This window comes from Petaurus breviceps, unplaced genomic scaffold (assembly GCF_028583685.1).
Source record: "Petaurus breviceps papuanus isolate PSGF00001 unplaced genomic scaffold, PetGlider_PUasm1.0 90743, whole genome shotgun sequence".
In the NCBI taxonomy this organism is placed as follows: Eukaryota; Metazoa; Chordata; class Mammalia; order Diprotodontia; family Petauridae; genus Petaurus; species Petaurus breviceps.
This window is the reverse complement of record NW_027187332.1, coordinates 4561545-4568189: the sequence shown is the minus strand read 5'-3', so window position 1 is coordinate 4568189 and position 6645 is coordinate 4561545.

Sequence of the window (6645 nt, the reverse complement as noted above, 5' to 3'; positions counted from 1 at the left end):
TATCTATCTATCTATCTATCTATCTATCTATCTATCTATCTATCTATCTATCTGTCTGTCTGTCTGTCTGTCTATCCATCTACCCATCTACATGTGTATGTATGTATATATGTAAGTATGTATATGTCAATCTGTCATCTATACATCCTATGGAAATCATTTGTAAAACACACTACACACATACACATTCACAAAAATATGTATGGATGTACATACATGTGTGCATACATATGGCTCATAAATATGTATGGGCAGAGGAAAAATTATTTCTTATAATACACATTTATTTCAAGTTCTCATTTACCAGCTTAGACCACTCCCATACTGACTAAATAAAGATAATGAGGACCATACAGAATCATTGTGCAATGGGGAAATAGAAGTTACTTGGGGACTTCAAAATGAAGCCTGAAAGATACCATCAACTGACATATTTAGTCCCATTTAGTTCCATCTGCAATTAAATAGACATGTGTATAATTAGATTTTTTTTTTTTTTACTGCCAAAGGTCATGTCAAATTGAAACTTGGCAGAATAAACCTCATGAAGATTATATCTTAAGCCTTCTGGGAAATTCTTTCATTGGCTTCAACTGAAAACATTTCAATATCTTTACAAAATGCAATACATTCATATTTAATAAAGAAGCATTTTGAAAACATTACCCTGATGTGAACAGCAAAATGCTAATTGTATCTCATAAGGAATATTCTGTGACCCAAAGTGACTGTACTTCCCTTAAGTCTAATCATATATGAAATTCCCAGGTAGAAGCTATTTCTTGGAAATGGAACTGTGTAAGTAACATATATATATATATATATGTATATATATATATATATATATATATATATATATATATATATATCTGTGTGTATTTATATATCACTGCCTAAGGCATAGGGAATGTAATATAACAATATGCTATATTAACACAAACAAAGAAATATATGCCCAGAGTTTGAAATAGAATGGGAATACAATGAAGCTTTTAATGTTGTGAATTACTTAGCAAAAAAAAAAATTCCAGTTGCATTCTGACTCTCTACAGATTCCATTTCAGAATCATAAAGTTGTTTTTACAACCCGAAAGACATGCTTGTTAAACTACAAGCTGTAAACTTCTCTCAATACACCATGCTATGCTTTCCAGAAATCTGAGTTCAAATTTACTCACTAGGGGATTTTTCTTGAGATTTTCTAAGTTCCTGGACCTTTGATTTCACAATTTAACTTCAGGACAGTTATTCTACTTCCTTTTAAAGATTGTAAGAAATAACCTAAAATCTCCACCATTCTACAAGATGTTAAGTAGACAATGAAAATTTACTTACATCTCCCTTAAAAGTGGTCCCTTGTTAAACTAAACACACCCACACAATATGTTTATACATTCATATTTTTATTAAATATATAATTTATATATATAGAATATTTTATTATTGAATTTTATATATATATATATTTAACATATATTGAATGTGCATGTGTGTGTGTGTTTGTGTGTGTCTGTGTTGTAATGAGAATGGAAATTTGAAGATCTTCCCTGCCCCTTAATATGCCTAGGGGGATGTTTGAGGACCTTCCCTGCCTTGAAAGTAAACTTTGACCCCTAATAGCCTGAATGTAATCACATGGATCCTGTGATGGAGCGAAATTGCAAAAAAGTGGAACAGAGCCCATAGGAAGCTTCCCTGCTGTGAAGATAAACTCTATACCCAATAGGCTAAATATAGTCACATGGATCCTGTTGTAAGATGAGGTTGCTGAAGGGAAGCAGAGCCCACAGGAAGCTAGTAGTCAGAGATAACCAGAGTGTGGGGGAGGAAGGAAAACATCAGGCAAGGAGTCATATAGGCTTGTGAGTAGATATTGATCTTGTATTGGTTTGGGGAAGGCTGAAGGATGCTGTGGCTCTAAGCATTATTATGGCTTCTTAATATCTTTGGTACTATGATGGAATCACCTTAATGGTTTTGTGATTTGGTTTTCTGGTATCTAAATAAATGCTTCATTTCTATCCTCTATCTGGAGGGTTTGGTGTATTTTGTGATCAAGCATCATGAGATACTTATAGTCGTGGTCTTTATCATGATAGTGGGCACTTTAAATATTGCATTGGTGCTACATGTATGAATTGTGTCCCTTGGACAGAAAGGAGAAAAAAAAAAACAGTCAATAAATTAATTAATTCACACTGTTCATTGGAAAGTCAAATATAGAAGCTGAAACTTAAATACTTTGACCACACAATGAGAAGATAGCACTTATTGGAAAATACCCTGTTTTAAATTATTGAAGGTAAATGAAAAAAAATAAATTAGTATATGAAATTAATATGGAAATAATTGAATATTTTAATTTAATAAAATAATGAAAATAAAATATGAAGATATGAAAAAAGAAAAAAATGAATAATAGAAAAAATTAAAAAAATGATAATAGAGGATCAGATGGATAAATAGTGTCATGGAAACAATGGATGTGAACTTCGACAGACTTCAAGAAAAGGTGGAAGATAGGAGGACTGGGTATTCTACAATTCATGAAGCTACAAAGAGTCAGACATGACTCAATGATTGAACAAGAAAATATATTTGTGCTATATATTAGTGTAATGGTAATGGTAATGTGAAGATCTTTCCAGCCCCTTGCAATTTGCAATCAAACAGATACTTAGCATTTTTTACAAGTTAATGATTGTGTCAAGTATTAAGATTCAGAACTTGGGAATCTCAGACTGGGATGGACTTGTTGATGTATCAGGAAGGGACAGAAGAGGGAGAAGCTAATACCACATATAAGGAAAAGCCTCAGCTGAGAGATGCCAGAACTTCTTGGAGAAAGCATCTGGAGGTTGGGCTGCTACTGATGGAGAGAGAGAAGAGAACTGACCACTTAGAACTGAGCTGAGAACTAAGAATAACTGAGGAGAGAAATGAGGATTAAAATGAGAATTGAGAACTGAGAAATAAGAAAAGAGTAGAACTAGAAGGAGGCATGGCTGTGGTGTCAGTATTTTGTCTGTGTGTTTTGGTGTTACTTTGTCAGATTTGTCTGCTAAGGGAGGACAATTCTGTTGTTACAGAAGCCCTGGAATCTTGCTGCTCACTCAGAAGCCCTGAAACAGGATTTTCTTGTTGTATATTTACAGAAATCCTGAAGGAGGATCTTGCTGAAAATTTCGGAGATCCTCGGACTATACTGATGATTTGTGTTGATTCTTCAGATCTTGTTGTTGGGTCTATGTTTATTTCACATGCATAAAGTGAATTGATGAGGTGCTGGCATCATTTATCAATTTTATTATGGCTTTGTTAGGCTTTGTCTTCCCAGGAACAGAATCTGTGAAGGACTTGAGCTGGACTAGACACTGTGAGATTGAGTCTGGACAAGGAGCTGGACAACAAGGAGCTTGCAGAACCAAGGACCATGGAAGGGGAACCATAGAAGTGGAGAGCCAGCCTCAAGTCAAGATGAAAAGAGCTCTCCTTGGTTATTTAATGCAAACTGAGAAGATAATGATTTACTAGGGGTGGAGGACTTTGACCTTTATATTTAGATGATTCATTTAAAGATTTACTAAGTAAGGATGATTGGAAACTAATCTCCAATTAAGAAGAAAGAAGACTTTTTGACTGAAGAGATTAAGATAAAGTGCCCTAGGGGTGGAAAATTTTGACCATTGTACTTTGTGTCAATTAAGGAGGCTTGCCTCTTTAAGAATGATTGAGTTTCTAAATCTTTGTTTAAAACCATGTGAACACTTTGGTGAAAACTATGTGGCCATTTTAGTGATAAGTTCTTATGCAATAACATTGTGAATACTCTATTTTAATTTCTTTGAATGTTTTGCCTAAATATGTTACTAAATAAATAGACAATTCACCATACTGTGTAATCATAACTTGAAAGCTGTTCACAGCAGCAGTCCTCTGAAAAGCAGCTCATGCTTGGCTTACTATGCTCATAACAAGGAAGACCTGCATTCCAATCCAGACTCTAATGCTTACTAGCTATGTGACCCTGGGCAAGATCCTTAACCTCTGTTTACCTTAATCCATTGGAGAAGGAAATTCCAAGCCACTCCATTATCTTTACCATGAAAACCCCATGAATACTACTGGTGTGAGATGGTTCATGAGATCAAGAAGAGCTAAACATGACTGAACAACAATAATGCAATAGGTACATATATGTATAATATATACATATATTTATAAATACAAACATGCAAATATATGTAAATTTATTTGAGCTTTTTTGTTTTCATTTTTAAATAATGATTTTTATAAATACTTTTCCTTGTCTTTCTTAGGCAGTGAGATTGTTAAGCATGTTAACAAAGACTAAAAAAAAAAAACTAAACTAAAACAAAAGCAAAAGCAGAAAAAAAGCAATTCAGCAAATGCATGTCATGTTGAATATTACACAATATTTTACGTAGCTATCTCTCTACCTCCCCAATAAAAGGAAATATGTGCATTTTCCTAACTCTTCTCTGAGACCAAGCTTGGTCATTATAGTTATAGAGTGTTCAGTTTCATTGTTTCTGCTTATTTTAACTTGCATTGTCATAGTTATATATCTGTTAGTGGATCAATGGTGAGAGCACTGGACCTGGAGTTATGAAATAATTGTGCTCAAATTTAGCTTCAGGAAAGAAGGAAGGAAAAGAAAACAGGCATGTTTCTCTGAGCAAGATATCATTTTATTAACTGGGGCATGCTACCTACCTATAAAAGGGTTAATGGCCCCTTCAACTTCCAGAAAAGAAGTCCCAGAGAAACAGAACACCTCCCCTTTTATAGGTTTCTGAGAGCACAGGACAAAGAGTATAATAGGCAACATCATCAAGGACATGGTAACTTTATTCTTTACATACCTGAGGTATGGAGAACAATGTGATTGGTTAGAAGTTGGAAATAGAGGTCAGCAACCCCTACTATTCCTAATGTCACTAAAAAGTATTCATTTTTTGAGTCCAACTACAAGATAGTGAAAGAGATTTTTTTTGGATAACAAATCAGATATCCTTGGAAGAAAGCAGTGATGTAAAAATATTGGGCCAGATTCCCTTTTTTCAAGGAGACACTTCCACATTTAGCAGAATTCCTTATGGGACAAATAAAATAGTGATTAGCAAAAGAACTAGATTTATAAATTTACCCCATTATAGGCGAGGTGAATCTTGTATTAAATTCAGAGACAGAAAACAATGAGTTAAACAATAAAACAAAAATCAAGTAACTATAAATAAGATCAATCAGAAAATGATACAGAATCAATTTTAATCTTCTTGAGGCTTATCTCCTATTCTCCTATTTTGAGTCTTGCCAATACAAACATTGTTGTAAGGATCAAATGAGTTAATGTTTATAAAGAACTTAGAAAAGCATCTAGAAATATGGGGCTTGTGGAATTGTACATAGTTAATAAACATGTGCTCCATTTACCACCTTTCCCCAATGGTTATCTAATATATACCAAACTCACTTGCCTATATTCTTCACCTTTTAAGCAGTTGTAATTTAGTAGAAGCCACAGTAACCATAGAATTTCTTCAAATCCATTTCTACCAAAGTCAAGATTATAAAATGTAGAACTGGGAGAGTCATTAGATACTATATTTTCAACTGTCCTTCTTTATAAACAAGGAAACGAATGATCAGAAAGGGTAAGTAATTAACTTGCTCCAGATCCCAACAATAAAATATAATAAAAATATCGGTAGTGTTCCAAACCTTATACTATTATTTCTTCATTACAACAAAGTAAAATATTTCCATATATTTTAAAGGCTAATAGAATTAAAAGTGACTGATCCATGAAGAATCTAAGTCTTATGGCTCCAGACTCAGTGGCCTTTTATTAAAACTCAAAATCAGAAAGCCTGAGTCCAAATTCAAAGTTCTTTCCATCTATGTATATGCTATGTAAAGCAACAGCTAGTAGGGTTGTATTATCCAGTTATGCCTAATTGAAACAGTTTATGGGATAAAGTAGAAGAAAATAACTGCAACAACAATGGCAATTCACATTGATAAAGCTATTTCAATTTTCCAAAGTATCTTTCCCACAACCACCATGTAGATACAAAGTTTCTGATGATTGCATTTTTTGAAAAAAGTAATTAATCAAAATTTAGTTTGCATACTAATGCATTCTCACTGTGATGCAATAAAGTTAACCTTAGGAGAGAGATAAAATACATGCTATACTTAGAAAAGGTACAATTATTTCAAGAAACCTGATCATCATCAACGTATTAAAATGATACCTATAAAATGAGGCTTCAATATATTGCATAAAGCTCTTCATTTTGGATTAAGTATCCAATTTCTTCTAATTCTGACATATCAGTCTTTGTCTTTGGAGGTTAAGAAACAACCACTGATTTTCCAAATGTCCCATGTTGATTCTCTCTTAAACATATTCTTAGCACAAGTAGCTCTGTCAACATAATTTAGGTCATTCTTTTGAAAACAAGTAGAATTTATTTCTTCTTCTTACCAATACATATGTTCATGAAATGAAGAAACTTTTCTCTGTACATGGACGATAAATTTCACATTTGCCACATATGCCTAATGAATAAATAAGCCTTATGGAATTGTACTTGGTGGTTAAGGTATTTTTTTAAT